Source organism: Eurosta solidaginis, chromosome 4, assembly GCF_040869045.1.
Source record: "Eurosta solidaginis isolate ZX-2024a chromosome 4, ASM4086904v1, whole genome shotgun sequence".
Lineage (NCBI taxonomy): Eukaryota > Metazoa > Arthropoda > Insecta > Diptera > Tephritidae > Eurosta > Eurosta solidaginis.
Genome location: NC_090322.1, coordinates 6383190 through 6401899, shown reverse-complemented (window position 1 = coordinate 6401899; position 18710 = coordinate 6383190). Strand labels below are relative to the sequence as shown.

At 35.1% G+C, this 18710-nt stretch overlaps 1 long non-coding RNA gene across 1 annotated transcript in view; it reads left to right on the top strand.

Moving 5' to 3' along the window:
- LOC137248896 (uncharacterized) overlaps positions 1-18710 on the top strand; it is a 339657-nt gene that overhangs the window by 124028 nt on the left and 196919 nt on the right. The gene's annotated exons all lie outside the window — the stretch shown is intronic.

Here is an 18710-nt window from a genome sequence, read left to right as displayed (position 1 = left end):
GCCCCAGGTGTTGTTATCCGAACAGCTGATTGCTTCTTCTTGATTATTTTCCATACAACGCCTTGCACTGTAGGTTAATTGATACCAATGAAAATTTCTTTTGACTTGACATTCTTCTGTATTCACCTTGGGCCAAGTATTTCATTGAAAAAATTGCTCATGAATTGAAAATTACATTACTTGTTCAATTGTTGTTATCAGAGATTGAAAGTAATTGAGGTGTTGCGTGCAAAAAGATAACTCCTAATTTTTAATTCAAATATTCGTGCTTTTTGAAAGCATGTTAAATTCACAATTTGGGTGGGGCAACTAATTAGAAACGAACAATAATATTGGTTTTTATAACCCTCTTCACCTGCTTGAACACTGCCTGACATCGATTATGCACTGATGTAATAAGATTAAAACAGCGCACCACTGGAATTGCTTGCCATACCATACTTACACCAGTCAGAAGGAAATCCATGTGTGGGAAATTTTTTTGGCTTTCACGGCTTTTTACCTCTGCCTGAGCTGTTGGGCACGGTTAAAATTTGGGCTAAGGCTATGCCAAAACATAGACAGAATTGTCGCCGAAAAACTTTTTCGTTAGCTTTACAGTGAGCTTTGTATGGCTAAAATTCCATAAATCCTTAAGCGGACCAACACCACTCCAAAAGAAACATCTACGCACCATGCTTCACAAACCGTGAAACATAGCGAGGAATGGGTTGTTCGGTGATAGCCCATACGAACATACCTTCTATCATTAGCATCGCTCCATCCGACATACTACCATTGCTTCGGACTACATGATCAATTGGATCCCGCAAAGGCTCAGTTATGTAGTGCACATTCAACCAGACTCTGGGCAATTGTCCTCTTCAATATTTGAATATTATATTCATCACGAATTTCATGTTTTATGTTAGCGGAGCTCATTTTCAGATATTTATTGAAGATCATCGTTATCCTGCGTTAAACTTCTGCTGAGGCTTTTCGTTCCGTTTGTTTACTTGCAACATTGGCAAGAGTTTGAGAAGTTTGGATATGCCTTAAGGCATTAAAGACCATTTTTTGTTAGCATTTGGCTTGCTTCGAGATTTCACTTCACGACTTTACAGCTTTAAGAGGTTAAAATAAAACATAAGAGGTCTAATATGATATTATTACAACACAAACTATCGGATATTATGTACTTATTTCATTGAACAACTGTTTCTAATTACTTGTCTTGTATGCGTTGTGTGAGAAAACATTAGCAATACGTTGAATACGTCCAAATAATGAGCATTGAGTGGAAATAGAACGACAAAGGGAATGCAAAAGCTTTTAAGGGACAAAATAACGTTATCTTAAAGCATTTTAATAATGTGAGACAAGAGATCGTTTCAATATACGCATGTTTAATATTTCAATATATGTTTGAACGAGTTTAATTAGAGCCAATTAACGGTAGTATGAACTCAATTGGCTTTCATATTTGACGTTAATTGGGAGAAGGTGAAATTGTAAGATTGAACTCGCAGTATAGAACTTTTTTTTGGCGAGTTGAGTCCAGCATCGAGTTCAACCTTCTTTGTTAATTGTCAATTAGCGACTTCAAAACAGCAATAATCGATAATATTGTTTCATTGCGATATGCATCTAGTGTATGACTATTTCGTTCATTGAATATTTTAACCCTATGCAAAACCGTTAGTGAAAAATTCCAATTCTAAAACATTATAGTGTTTTCATTGTGAACTCACATTTAATTTTGTTTGATAAAAATGGTTGGCTACTAACCATGATGAAATTAATATTCAGGTGGTCTCATCCCGTTGACGTTTTCTTTATTCTGACAAGTTCGGCACGCATAATTTAGAGGGTTGTCTATCATACATAACTGCCTTTGAATTCTACTACGATCGGAGTAGATTTTACTATACGTTTAGAAATATAATAACTATGTAAACCGCTACCAGAATTTTTTAGACATAAACATAACTTTGTTTTCCCCAAAAGATTATAGACCAAATTTTGCAGAAAACTTAATTTTTTGAGGAAATTTGTAGGAAAAATTTAGCAAAAAAAATTTAGTACTTGTTGTTGGCATCACCTTTATTATTTCATCATGGCTACTAATACCTATATGACACTACTTTATTGTGTCTTGGAATCCAAGCTAGAAAAACTGACGAAACTTTATCGGAAATTCAAAATTTTTAATACAAGTTAATAGCCTTGAATATTGTAAATTGTTAGATTTATTAAGCGAAAAGGCTTCAAGATGAATAAAACTTGTTTTTTTGTTTATATTCATTCGATCATACATATCCATATGTTCCTGATGATGACTTCAGATTGAAGTTGAAATATCGACCAAATAAATTATAAATTAATATAAACAAAAAAACCAGTTTTATTCATCTTGGAACTTCAAAATACAAAAACAATTTCTACCATGAGAAAGCGAGACCACTGTTCCCCCAAAATTAGTAAGTTTGACATGATTTTGTTTATGTTTTAACTTTTATTTTCACATTAACAAATTTAACAATAAAAACAATGCAAATAACACAGGAAAATTATTTCGGTCTTTGATGGTTCACTTTTTTCACAAGAAAGTTTATTTTAGTTGTGTTTTTATGCACAAAATTTTGAAACTAAAAACAAAATTTCATTTGTCAGAAAAAATAAAGAAAAAACGGCAGAATGTCAAAAAAACCTATCGAAATACAAACTGGCTCGTTTGTTTTTAATGAACTAGGTTGTGTTTTTCTTGTATTTCGTTAGTTTTTTGGAATATAGTTTACACACTTACACCAGCACTGAAACCGTATTAGGAGGGAGGGCGATAAAAAATATAAGAGAAAATACAAGAAAAATACAGAGAAAATAAAGTAGTGTCATATAGGTATAACATATTCGTATATAATGGCCGCATCACAATGAATTTTCTCATGTTCATGAGTTCTGATGCAGAAACGAACATCGTCACAATTTCGAAAAATGCTGCGTTTGTAAATACAACAGAACTTCAGACTTAGGAGTTGAAACTTGTTTCGGCTTGTCAATAACATTAAAAAAATTCGCAAAGCACTGTTATACACATTCTCACTATACAAGAAAAATCTTGCTTACATATTTTGTCTCCTATTCATTTGCTAAAATCCAGTTTTTAATTGTGAAAAATGTTAGAGAAGTACACTTTCAAAGTCTGAAAGCACTCTTAGCCAAAACAATTGTCAATGTCTTCTTCTTATGCTTTGCTGGCAACAAAAGTTGAAAGTTGGCTGCTTTTGCATGTCAGATGGCTCTGGTGATGCGCTATTTGTCGCCCTCCATGCAAATACATGCAATCTACTCATCTGTAAGCGCACGATGCTGCATCAAAAATCTTATGTGACGGAGCTTTAACAGTGCAAATACCTATGTACATATTTTATTGCAGAATGTAGGTACATATTTATATGCATTCTTATATACATACGTATGTATATACATAATCAAAAATTCCTTTTAATAAAATAACGGGTTTTAGAAGGTATCTATAAGCGCAAGCGACTTGTACTCAACATCCCCTCATTTCCAATGCTCTTGCTTCTAGCCATTTGGCTATAACATACAATTGGATGCTGCAAAAATGGGTTTCTATAAACAAAAATAAATTTTTTGCTTTCGAATTTTCATGACTTTCCTCACAGCGCTAATATTTCACGCCGCTTTCTATGCTTTTTTATTTGATCCTTTTGTTGTTGTTGTTGTTGCTGCTGCTTTTATTAGTTTTCCTTTTATGTTTGGCTGTATAATATTTTTTCTTCTATTACCATTCTCTATATTTTTGTCTTATTTCATCGCAACCACTTCCATTGCCTCCACCAAGCACTTAAAAAAATTGAATTGGAACCTCATCGCGTACTCCGAAAAACCGGTTTAAGTTTTTTTTTTTTCATTTTCTTTCGATTCTATTGTTGTTGTTTCTGTCTTTACATTTAGTTGTTAGGAGCTAAGTACTCGTTGTGCTTATATGAACTTTGTGTGCAAAATGGAATAAAGAAAAAAATTTTTTAAACAAATCGAAACGTAAATATGTATGCTAGAAACATATACCAAACATACATTTTTACAAAATGCATGTGAAATTTTTTTTTTTTAATTATTCCACTGCATTTGTTTATACATACAATGCATGTATGTAGGTGCCCAAAATAGTATGAAAACAACGAAGTTGTAAAATAAAGCGTTAAAAGTTAAATGAAATTTTAAAAGCAAGCACATCGTTAATGACCGCGTCACAATGAACTTTTTCATATTTTTTCATCATTGCAAGTGAAATTACAAACGCAACGTTTTTCATAATTACAAACTGCATTTTAACAAAAGAATAGAAGACAAAATATGGTAGCAAGTGGTTTTCTTGTATAGTGAGAAAGTTTATAACAATACTTTGCGAAATTTTGTATGTGAAATGACAAGTCGAAATAAGTTTCATCTGATAAGTCTGAAAGCTTGTTTATATTGTGACGAATTTTGGGAACCTTCTGCAAACGTTCGAATCGCTGAACTGTTGAATAAATAACTCCAATATTCAACAATGCAAAATGGTCTTTATTAGACTACTTTGAGAGTAATTCACAATAACACTTATACTTCACAACCAATAGCGTACTTAACTCAAAACTGATTAGTCATGCCCCAGCTTGCGCTGCTTTTATACTCTCGGTTTCCTCGTTCGCCCATTTCTCCTAAGGTCTAGTAATTTAGTGAACTTCATGCCTGGTTACCAGCCATATACATGTATATTTGTAGTTTGTAGGCTCATGCGTATGTATATGTGAGTACTACTTCGGCTGATGATTACATGTGTTTGTGAGTATCTCTCCGTTGCCTTGTATGTATGTGTGTAAATGATGATTGATTTGTTTACGTACACACGAGTGGCAGCTTGATTAATTGTTGTTATGCCTTTATTGAATAACAGCTTGATGATGTTAAAATTCTCCACAATATTTACAAACGCAACCTCTTGCGTGATTGTGGCGATGTTACTGTCATGCGTAAGATTACTCTGACATGCGTAAGATTACATCTATATGAAGAAGTACATTGTGACGTGGCCATAAAGCGCGGTATCCACATCGTAAGAAAATGCTCAAGAAAAATTTCGTTAAATTTCTTGTGTGAAAAATAGAAACAGCCAAGTAGTTTTGACATTTCCTTTATCTCTCTGTTCTCTATAAAGCGGCGTTACTTAACTGAAAGACACGAAAGTCAGATTCAGCAGTTTATAAGAAAAAAATTTGTTAAAATTAACATATTCTAATTGAAAATGCTCTTAATTTGAAGAAAATATACTAAACAAGAGAAAGAAACACTTTTGCTCAAATAGAATTGCAAATTTCATTCAAAAAACTCATAAATACACAGTCATTGATATCCCTGACGTTTAACCGACTGTGTTCTTACAGGGTCGTTGCTCCAGAAATAATGAGACGCATATATATTTCTTGACGAAACCAAGGCTTCCCTGTGCACGTTTTCTAAAAAAATATTTAGAAAAAGGTAGCAGAAAGCGTACGAGTTTTCTTGAGAGGTAGATACTACTTGACAAGCGACATTTCTTAAGGGAGCTGCATATAGCCCATGACAGAACCAGGAACAGGTGACAGCCGGAAATCAGCTGATTGGTACTTTTTTAATATGATTTGACACTTCAACTTCCGCCATTAGTCCATCGATTTACAAAAACAAACCTGCAAAAATCGTGTCCAAAAACGCACACAGCCACACGGGAGCGGAATGCACGATCACATTAATAGGAACGAAACAGAATATTTTGTCAAAAATCTACTCTCGCCTATGCAAATGTGACTATGAATATGACCGTACAATGACCGACACAATGACCGTAAGTGACTAGTCAGATGACGTGGAGCGTTTTTGCAGGGAAAGAACATGGGATTTGTAAACAGCAAAATTGATATCACATTCGAACGACATCTGCAAGGCAGATGAGTTTTCACTGAGAGCTTTTCCTGGCAGAAATACACCCGGAGCGCTTGCCAAACACTGCAGAGGGGCGACCCCGCTTAGAAAAATTTTCTTCTAATTGAAAAATCTTATTTCTAAAATTTTGATGTTGCTTTGCCCGGGGTGTGAACCCAGGGCATACGGTGTGGTAGGCGGAGCACGCTACCATCACACCACGGTGGCCGCCAATAGCATACATAGTGAGCAAAATTATATTATAAAATATGTATATATATTATTAAATCAGTTGTCGGGATAGACTGTGATGCCGAGCAACGGAGTTGATTAAGAGTGCTGTCGGAATGGAAGTGATTTTGAGCAGCTGATGTATATTTAACACACAATAAGTAGGACTGTGATTATTATTAATATAAAGATTGACAAATCTTATGCTTATCAATCTAAACACAAAAGAATTTGCAAAACAAAAGAGATAACAGATTTAGTTTAACATGTTAATTTTGAAACAGTTATGAGTTCAAGGCAGTGAGTATATAATTTTATACTGTAAAGTGTGTCACAAGTATCAATATTATTGCATTGATTATTGAAATATTGACAGACAACGAAGAGGTTCATGCATTTGAAAATTCGATCTACATGTAATTAAATATAGCGGTTGGAAATACCGAGAGTGTCTAAAAGGGACATTAAACATAACCTCGCCAAGCAGAAATGAACTGTTTATCGTCCCTCTTAATAGTTTTACCATGAATCATATTGTGAATTGCGTGCGAACGGACTTGTATTTGGAGCTCGAAAATAGAATAAACATTATTAAGTCTGTGTGCTTTGATAAGCACTAAAAATTGGTGAAACTAGCAAAGTACTTAGTGACAGGTGATGTACCAGCATTAATAAAGTGCCTGTGAGATTCAATTATATTTAATTTAACTAAAAAGGTCAAAATATATTTTGCTTGTGCAGTTTTGTGTAACTGTTAAGCAGAAAATGGAAGAGTGCGGGAAATTTCGCAAAAAAATAAGAGGGGAAACAGGTGTAAGATGTGAGGGTGTGTGTGGTAAAGTTTACCATAAAAACATTGCGTGTGCATCTATCGATGATTATGGCCTTAATTATTTGCACGGTTGTAAACTTTTAAGATTTATTTGTGATGATTACATGACTTATGTTTCCAATGCTGATGAGGCTTTAAGGGAAATCTTGGCTATTTCAGAGGTAAACAAAGTAAATTTGAAAAGCGAAATTGAAAAAAATGTTGAGTGAGCATAAAAGGGAAATAAGCGCTTCCATAACTCACACCGAAAGAGAGATGAAAATAATAGTAGAAAAAATCTATAAGGTGAACTGAGAAAAACTAGAGTTAATGAAAAAAATAGAATGCTTGTGCTTAGAAAATAAGAACTAAACTAAGTAAAATTAGTATACCGAACGAGGCGTTCACTAAGCAAAAGGATGAAATTATTAATGAAGTTAAAAATGTTGCTAATATCCCTAATGAGGCATTTAATAAACAGAAAGAGGAAATTATAAAAGAGGTTAAGAAGGCTGCAAATCAGAATAAAGGTTTTGACGGTGGAAATGTTTCTACATATGCCACTGTTACAAAAGGCATCCCTCCAATTGTTATTAAGCCCAAAGTGAAACAAGCCATTGAGAAAACAAAAACGGATTTAAACAAAATAGATCCATCCCATTTAAATATAGGAAGGGTACAAAACAAAAATAATGGCACGATAATTATAAGCGCTAATACAGCAGGCGACAAGGATAAAATTAGAGATACGCTAACAGAAAAGTTGGATAAAAATGTGTATAATATAGCTGAGCCAAAAGTTTATTTTCCTAGAGTTGTGGTAGCTAATATTAATGCAGAGCATACCGAGAGCGAAATAGTTAGCCGGATCCTTGCGCAGAATGATACACTGAGCGAAGCTAATATGAACTGTATTACAATTAAACGCGCTAAAAAAGAAAATAGAGGACAACATATTAATGCAGTTATAGAAATAGAGCATAAATATTATGAGGCCATCCTGAGACATAAGAAAATTAATGTTGGATGGGATCGCTGCCCAGTTTATGACGGTCAAACTGTAAAAAGGTGCTACAAAATGTTTAGGGTTTAACCACATAGCTGCCAATTGCACTCTGAAACAGAGATTTAGTAAATGTCTGGGAGACCATGGGGCAGAAAACTGCAAGGAGAGCATGCCCATTAATAAATGTGGCAATTGCGTAGATGCCAATAATCAGTTAGGGTTTAAGCTCAATATAGACCATAACATAATGAGCCATGACTGCCCAGTTTATCAAAGGAAGCTTAAACTGGAAAGACAACGAGTTGGTTTTTAGCAACCAAGACGTACAGGCCCAGTAATAAATGTTTTTGATTTGAAATGTGTCTACTTGAATATTTGTAGTTTGTTAGCAAATAAAGCAGAGCTCGAAAAAATGATAGAAGAAGTGGATCCGGCGATTGTTTTATGCTCAGAAACACGTATAACTTCAGATATTCTTGATTCTGAAATAAATATTGCACCGTATACATTAATTCGCTGCGACTCTCATAGTAGACATACGGGAGGGGTCGTTTTATTACTAAAAAGGAAATCAAGTACAAAGTCAAGTTTAATCGATCAATTGATAGAAATGTATGGTGTGCTATAGTAAAATTAAAGCAAGTGGACATTAAGTGGCAAATAGGTGTGTTGTACCATTCCCCAAGTTCTAGTGACAGTGAATTTTTAAATCACGTAGAGAGTATTTTATCAGAAGTATTAGAAACAGGTACGAATTCCCTTCTAGTTGGAGATTTCAATATAATCTTAAATATTAACTCTTCGAGTAGCTACAAACTGAATGAAATTTGTGCACATAGCGCAATGAAACAAAAAATAAATTTCAATACAAGAGTCGCGGAAACTTCTCAAACAAAAATAGATTTATTATATGCAAACGCTGATATACTGTCTTGTGTAAATCTTGAAGACCACAGAATATCCGATCACGAAACTATTTCATTTGCTATAAAAGTAAGTAATTCAAACCCGTTACGAAGAGTCATTTCATCAACATCCTGGGAGAATTATTCGGCCGATAACTTGACGACTCTACTGAGGAATTGCGATCTCAGTTTAATAAGAAGCATGAATGTCAACGACATGGTCAACTATATAAATACTTGTTTACTAGATTGTATGGGAGTACTAACGTTTGAAAAAAACAGTACGGTAAAGTTAAGAAATAAATGGTATGACCAAGAATTGACAGAATTGAATAAACTAAAATACCGGTTGCACTCACAAGCTGTAAACTTAACGGGGCCAAAAGAAAAGATCTTGACGGTGATCGTAAAAGGTGTGACATATGATACACCCCGCGATATTGCTGAAGCATTGAACTCCTTCTTTATAGATAGCATTGTTGATATAAACAGGGAAATTGAAGTTGTTCAGAGTCAGAACGACATCCAATTTCATGTTTAAAATTCGAAGAAATTACGGTTGAGGATGTTATACGTATAGCAAAAAGGTTCAAAAATAAAACTGGGGGGAAAAATTTACTTTCAGAAGGCGTAATTAAAGATTCGGTATCGTACATGGGTTTCTTCTATGCAACCGCTATAAACAAATCCATGACAACTGGAATAGTGCCAGACATGTGGAAAATTTCGACAATAGTACCAATTAGGAAAGTAAAAGATTCAATAATGGCAGAAGAACTAAGGCCGATAAATACATTGCCGAACATAGAAAAAATTCTGGAAATTGTAATAAAAAATCAACTGCTTAATTACTTAGAAAATAATAAAATCCTTATAAAGGAACAATCCGGTTTCCGAGAAAGGCACTCTTGCGAGACGCCGTTAAATTACGTCATATCTAGCTGGAAGGAAGAGCTGAGCCTAAAAAAACATATAGTAGCAGTTTTCATTGACCTGAAAAGAGCGTATGAAACAATTGATAGGAATATAATGCTCGATAAACTACAAAAAATTGGTATTAGGGAAAATGAATTGCAGTGGTTTAGAAGCTTCTTATCAGACCGGAATCAAAGAACAACCATCGAGTCAGTAGTCTCATCCAAGGCACAAGTGGACATAGATTTACCACAAGGGTCCGTATTAGCACCAATCCTGTTCAACATTTACATAAACGACGTATCATCAGCACTGAAATATAGTAAAGTCAGGTTGTTTGCAGATGATGCGCTACTTGAAGTAAATGAAACGGACATTTCAATAGCAAGGAGCAAAATGCAAGAAGATTTGGACTCATTGTATAGATGGCTTTGCACTAATAAACTCAAGCTTAACGTTAACAAAACTAAGTTCATGGTTTTATCTAGGACGACCAATAGAGAATCACTTAATTTTGATCTAAAAATAATGAATACGAGCATTGAGGATGTCAAAATATTTAAGTACTTAGGGATCCTGATTGACAATAAACTGAGTTTTACAGATCATATTGATTATATTGTTGCCAAAATGGGCAAAAAAATTGGATTTTCGAAGAGATCGTGTAAACTTATTAGTAAGAAATATAAGTTGAAAGTTTATAGATCCATCATAGAACCGCACTTCTTATATTGCCCTACAATATTCTATATTGCCAATGAAACACAAGTAGACAGGTTACAAATTATGCAAAACAAAGCTATGAGATTTATATTGAAAGTGAGGTACGACACTTCCATAAAGAGTATGCTTGATGCACTAAACTGGCTGAGCGTGAAACAGTTGATATTTTACCATAGTATGAAATTTGTATTTTATATCAAGCATGGTAAATTACCAGCCTACCTAAGTGAAAAACTTGTTTATGTGAATGAAACCCATTCTTACATAATCAGGGAAAATAATAATTTTAGATTACCTCTTCTCAAAACAGAAATGGAAAAGCAAAATATATTTTACAAAGGCCTGAAATGTTTTAATGAACTACCTAATCATGTTAAAAATTGTGAAAACTTAAACACCTTCAAAAAAAGTTTATTAGAATATTGCAAAACCCTTCCAATAAGATAAAATATTTTGTATCTGTTTTTCGTGTTACTGATCCTTGAGCGTACGCGGCAATCCAAATAGACACAGAGGAACCTTATGCATCAGGTCAAATACATATATTGCTCGCAATAAAATTTGGAAAGAATTCCTGAAAATATCGTCCCAAACAGTTGGAGTATTCATGTGAATCACGTATATTCCTACAACAATGATATATTATAATTAATTATGTTTACATAAAAGCTGGTACAGGGAGGATTGGAAACACGTCCTTTCCAACCGTCCGATAAGAGTGGCTTATTCTGCTGAGCTGCTAGCTTTTGGGTTGAACGGAATCAAATGCATTCCGACAGCATAAATAATAAAACTGGGTAATCGTACGTCTTGGAGTAGGGCAGGATTGAGAACACGTCCTTCCAACCTCCCAACTCCAAGACTCGCCCGTTGGGACCACCAGTTCCCGTGCTGATCGGAATCTCATGCATTCCGACACCCCAAACGCTAGAAATCCTATTATTATTAAAATGTATTTAAAAATTTGTAATAATCTAAGTTTTAGGCTTAAAACGCCGTAATAATAAATAAATAATAATAATAAATAATAATAATAATAAAACACCAAGCACCTCCCTACGGATCTGTAGTGAATACAGCTGTAAAAGTTTTAACCGGCTGTGGTGTGGCGATAGATTCCTTCATGGATCCCAGGGCAAATGATTTAAAACAAAAATTACTTTTGGGCCGATTCCAATTTTTGCGCTGTGAATCTGATAACGCGGGTTCCAGATAATGGAAGCATATTCCAATATAGGTCTTACTAACGATAAAAAAAAAGAGTTTTAGTGACATAGGGGTCATTGAATTCCTTTGACCACCTTTTTACAAAAGCCAAAGTCCCTGGAGCCCTATTCACACACGATACGATATCTAATTTGAAGTCCAGTTTAGGGTCCATTATAACGCCAAGATCAGTAAAGTTTGTGACTTGCTTAATGATATAATCGCGTATCAAGTACTGATGGGATTTAAAAGATTTCCTCGTAAAACACATAAACTTGCACTTCGGGAAGTTTAGTGACATGACGTTCAGATTACACTAGATCTGTGCAAATGTAATATTATGTTAACTCAAGGGAGAAAATTGTACACAAAAATGAACTAAAAAATAGCATAGGAAAATATAAATATATTTTAGTTCAATAATTTAGTGATTAACTTAGCGTAGCAACTTTATGATAAATATCACCGGCCGGCGGACTCTTTTTACTTCTTAAAACTATTGCGGAATCATAATCGGCAAAAGTTGACGACTACGCCCCCTTCGTCCAGCACCAAAGCTAGACGGTGTTAGTTCTAAACGCTCCGCTAGCGTTATTTCTGCAGTAAAGCTACGATAGGGTGCTTGAGGCACGATACTCGTGTGCTGCTGATTGTTTGTGGGAGTAATCGGTGTTATTGTTGTTGGTGTTGCAGTGCTCGGTGTTGTTGTAGCAGTGCTTCGCCCCATCCAATAGGAGCTACCTATCGGTGTCGTATTTTTCGCTTTTGACTTTCTTCCTTTACTTGTTGTCGTTCGACGTTTACGCACGTTTTCTCCATTAGCAGTTTTGCGTTTACCTTTTGATTGCAATTTTAAACTACCCAATAATCCTCGACCGGTCACATTCATAAGCACTCCATTGGTGATCTGCACACGTAAATGCTCCTTAATTAATGCGTAGCGTCTTGGTGTCATCCCGATTTGGAATTTCTCGGTGATGTGCTTTTTTAATTTTTGCAGTGAGAATCCCCGTGAGCTGTTAAGTTCTATAATTGCTTCATCTACCATCGCATGCGTTGTGGGCAATTTCTGTACATTTGAGCGTCTTGTAACAGCGTGGGAATCCATTAGCGTGGAGTGTGCATTGGGTAGAATTGAATCCATTTGCATTGTAATGCAATTCATTGATTTAATACTAAACATTAACGAAGTAAGAGAGCATAACAAAACACTGAACTAGTAACTGGCAATGTAGAAAGGAGAAGAAATAAAAAAATATAATCATATAATCACTGCAGAAGAAGAGATGTTAAAAATACTACAAGGTAAAACCATTTTTTTTCTCGTTGATCACAATTGTTTTTTTTTTTTTTTGATGTAAAGGACAAACCAATGTAAACACATTTTTATATTCAGTTGAGCAGAGCTCACAGAGTATATTAAGTTTGATTTGATAACGGTTGGTTGTACAAGTATAAAGGAATCGAGATAGATATAGACTTCCATATATCAAAATCATCAGGATCGAAAAAAAATTTGATTGAGCCATGTCCGTCCGTCCGTCCGTCCGTTAACACGATAACTTGAGTAAATTTTGAGGTATCTTGATGAAATTTTGTATGCAGGTTCCTGAGCACTCATCTCAGATCACTATTTAAAATGAACGATATAGGACTATAACCTCGCCCACTTTTTCGATATCGAAAATTTCGAAAAACCGAAAAAGTGCGATAATTCATTACCAAAGACAGATAAAGCGATGAAACTTGGTAGGTGGCTTGAACTTATGACTTAGAATAGAAAATTAGTAAAATTTTGGACAATGGGCGTGGCACCGCCCACTTTTAAAAGAAGGTAATTTAAAACTTTTGCAAGCTGTAATTTGGCAGTCGTTGAAGATATCATGATGAAATTTGGCAGGAACGTTACTCCTATTACTATATATACGGAGAATTGGAGAAGGACCACACCCACTTTTAAAAAAAAATGTGTAAAGTAAAATTTTAACAAAAAATTTAATATCTTTACAGTATATAAGTAAATTATGTCAACATTCAACTCCAGTAATGATATGGTGCAACAAAATATAAAAATAAAAGTAATTTTCAAAATGGGCGTGGCTCCGCCCTTTTTCATTTAATTTGTCTAGGATACTTTTAATGCCATAAGTCGAGCAAAAATTTACCAATCCTTTTGAAATTTGGTAGGGGCATAGATTTTATGACGTTAACTGTTTTCTCGGTTGAAGCCACGCCCAGATTTCATTTGATACCCATATCGTACAAACAAAGTCTAAGTTGCGATACCTCGAAAAGGCGTCCACCTATAGAACTAAGGCCCACTCTCTTTTAAAATACTCATTAACACCTTTCTTTTGATACCCATATTGTACAAACGCATTCTAGGGTCACCCCTAGTCCACCTTTATGGCGATATCTCGAAAAGGCGACCACCTATACAACTACCACCACTCCCTTTTAAAACCCTCATTAATGCCTTTAATTTTATACCCATATCGTACAAACAAATTCTAGGGTCACCCCTGGTCCACCTTTATGGCGATATCTCGAAACGGCGTCCACCTATGGAACTAAGGATTACTCCCTTTTAAAATACTCATTAACACCTTTCGTTTGATACCCATATTGTACAAACAAATTCTAGGGTCACCCCTGGTCCACCTTTATGGCGATATCTCGAAACGGCGTCCACCTATGGAACTAAGGATTGCTCCCTTTTAAAATACTCATTAACACCTTTCATTTGATACCCATATCGTGCAAACAAATTCTAGAGTCAACCCTGACCCACCTTTATGGCGATTTCCCTAAATTGCGTCCACCTATAGAACTATGGCTCACTCCCTCATAAAATACTCTTTAGTGCCTTTCATTTGATAGACATGTCGTACAAACACATTCCAGGGTTTCCCTCGGTTCATTTTCCTACATGGTTATTTTCCCTTATGTTGTCACCATAGCTCTCAACTGAGTATGTAATGTTCGGTTACACCCGAACTTAACCTTCCTTACTTGTTTTGATTATAATTTATTAATTTTGATATTGTGAAAATGCCGGGACATAGCATTTTCCGGCGGGACACTTTAAAATTTGTGAAAAATACGGGATGTCCCGGCCAATACGGGACATTTGGCAACGCTACTACATATATGCCCAATTTCAGATAAGTCGAAACAAGAACGGAATTTGCTCGAATAGATTGGTGCCTGGTCCACTTCCGGGAAAGAAACTTCACAGGAACGTTATCCTATATTTCAAGTTGGATTAAACTGCACACGGTGTGCAAATTTGATAGAAATTTGCGACACGAAATTTATATTACGATAACTGAAATATGTATTTACAATGCGCAACGTCCTTTCTCCTTGCTATTTGCTCAATTCTTATCAGCATCCGAGAATAATGAACATAATAATGATATTTAATGACCTTAGCGCCATTTTGAATTGGCTATTCAGGATGGCTTAGCATCTGTTTGAGCAATAAATTACCACCCCTAAATGGCACTTTCCCTTAAATTTATAAACGTCTCTACGCATACATATGTATAATAAGTTTTTTATGCAACGAATATAACGGGCACCGCAGCAAACAGTTTTGTTCGAGATCAACTTATGATATATTTTGTATATAAAACCTTTCTCGAATCTACAAAACAATTCCTAATACAACCGCTTTTTTATTATAGTATATCCAATCTTTGTTGAAGAAGAAAGCAGGTAGAGGAGATACGAGTCAGTTTGACCCAACTTCGTTCTGCGTACTGTAACAGGTGTCCAGAATCAACCCCGACATACATAATGTATGCCCTGCGTGCGATGTGTTCGCATATGACACCAACCATCTTCCAACAGCAGCATCCCTATGGCTGAACCCTGTTGAAACTGCTAGTTACCTTGGACGCCCGTTAGAGAACTTTGATGACAATTCGTGAGCGGTTGTACCTATTGAATGGGGCGAAGCACTGTTAACATAAAAGCAATAATAACAGCAATATATATTCTTGATATCAAGTCTGCGCGCCATTGGCGAAGGGGATGAGACGAGAGAGATAGAGCTCAACTCACTCCGTTGCTATTTAAAGCTACCAAACATGTCTTTTATTTATTTATTTATTAGTCTGCAAATTTAATTAATTAGACTAAATATAGTACGGATTACAGATAAATTACAGAAGCACACAAATACAACAAAATTATATTATAAAATATGTATATACATTATTAAATCAGTTGTCGGGATGAACTGTGATGTCGAGCAACAGGAATTGATTATTAGTGCTGTCCGAATGGATGTAATTTCGAGCAGCTGATGTATATTTGACACACAACAAGTATGGCTGCGATGGAAAGGACGTGATTCCAAGCCATCCACCCTAATCATTACGTATTTAAGGTGGTCAGCAGATATTTTTTATTACGTAAAGTGAGTCACACGTATCAATGTTTTTGCAGTGCTTATTGAAGTCAGTACACAGACAACGAAGAGGTTCGTGCATTTCAAAATTCGAACTGCATGTGCTTATATGAAGCGGTTGAAAATGTCTATATGGTCTAAAGGGAACATTAAATAAAATTGCACCGAGCAGAAAAACTAGAAAACCGAATAGTATATTGGTTAATTATAAATTTTTTATTTCACGTTTAAAAAAGTAAGGAAGGTTAAGTTCGGGTGTAACCGAACATTACATACTCAGTTGAGAGCTATGGTGACAACATAAGGGAAAATCACCATGTAGGAAAATGAACCGAGGGAAACCCTGGAATGTGTTTGTATGACATGTGTATCAAATAAAAGGCATTAAAGAGTGTTTTATGAGGGAGTGGGCCATAGTTCTATAGGTGGACGTCATTTAGGGATATCGCCATAAAGGTGGATCAGGTTTGACTCTAGAATTTGTTTCTACGATATGGGAATCAAATGAAAGGTGTTAATGAGTATTTTAAAAGGGAGTAATCCTTAGTTCCATAGTTGGACGCCGTTTCGAGATATCTCCATAAAGGTGGACCAGGGGTGACCCTAGAATTTGTTTGTACAATATGGGTATCAAAATAAAGGTGTTAATGAGTATTTTGAAAGGGAGTGATCCTTAGTTCCATAGGTAGACGCCTTTTCGAGATATCGCCATAAAGGTGGACCAGGGGTGACCCTAGAATTTGTTTGTACAATATGGGTATCAAAAGAAAGGTGTTAATGAGTATTTTAAAAGGGCGTGGGCCTTAGTTCTATAGGTGGACGCCTTTTCGAGATATCGCCATAAAGGTGGACCAGGGGTGACTCTAGAATGCGTTTGTACAATATGGGTATCAAACGAAAGGTGTTAATGAGTATTTTAAAAGGGAGTGGGCCTTAGTTCTATATGTGGACGCCGTTTCGAAATATCGCCATAAAGGTGGACCAGGGGTGACTCTAGAATGTGTTTGTACGATATGGGTATCAAATTAAAGGTATTAATGAGGGTTTTAAAAGGGAGTGGTGGTAGTTGTATATGTGAAGGCGTTTTCAAGATATCGACCAAAATGTGGACCAGGGTGACCCAGAACATCATCTGTTGGATACCGCTAATTTATTTATATATGTAATACCTGTCAAGATTTCCAGGGTTTTTTATTTCGCCCTGCAGAAATTTTTCATTTTCTTCTACTTAATATGGTAGGTGTCACAACCATTTTACAAAGTTTTTTCTAAAGTTATATTTAGCGTCAATAAACCAATCCAATTACCATGTTTCATCCCTTTTTTCGTATTTGGTATAGAATTATGGCATTTTTTTCATTTTTCGTAATTTTCGATATCGAAGAAGTGGGCGTGGTCATAGTCGGATTTCGTTCATTTTTTATACCAAGATAAAGTGAGTTCAGATAAGTACGTGAACTACGTTCAGTAAAGATATGTCGATTTTTGCTCAAGTTATCGTGTTAAGGGCCATGCGGAAGGACAGACGGACGACTGTGTATAAAAACTGGGCGTGGCTTCAACCGAGAAAACAGTTAACGTCATAAAATCTATGCCCCTACCAAATTTCAAAAAGATTGGTAAATTTTTGCTCGACTTATGGCATTAAAAGTATCCTAGAAAAATTAAATGAAAAAGGGCGGAGCCACGCCCATTTTGAAATTTTCTTTTATTTTTGTGTTTTGTTGCACCATATCATTACTGGAGTTGAATGTTGACATAATTTACTTATATACTGTAAAGATATTAAAGTTTTTGTTAAAATTTTACTTAAAAAATTTTTTTTTTAAAGTGGGCGTGGTCCTTCTCCGATTTTACTAATTTTTATTAAGCATATATATAGTAATAGGAGTAACGTTCCTGCCAAATTTCATCATGATATCTTCAACGACTGCCAAATTACAGCTTGCAAAAGTTTTAAATTACCTTTCGTATCGAAAAAGTGGGCGTGGTTATAGTCCGATATCGTTCATTTTAAATAGCGATCTGAGATGAGTGCTCAGGAACCTACATACCAAATTTCATCAAGATACCTCAAAATTTACTCAAGTTATCGTGTTAACGGACGGACGGACGGACATGGCTCAATCAAATTTTTTTTCGATCCCGATGAATTTGATATATGGAAGTCTATATCTATCTCGATTACTTTATACCTTAACTTAAACTTAATATACTCTGTGAGCTCTGCTCAACTGAGTATAATTAACAAATTTAAATCTTTATAAGAAATATGACCATATTTGCGGCTTCGATTGTATTCAGCTCATTAGTATTTTGCATGAAATTCTGTAAAGAAGAAAAATTCATCCCTACTGTGGTTATGAATATTGTCAATGTTTGACATTTCGCACACCTAAATATTCATTTAGCATGGGGAAATGTTGTGTTTTAAAATTACATTTGAAAAATGAATCCATAGAATATTGAATTCGCATTAAACACAGTGAAAGTATTAATTGTTAGTCTGTGTCATAAAAATATTTGTTAAAATAAATAAATGAGTTT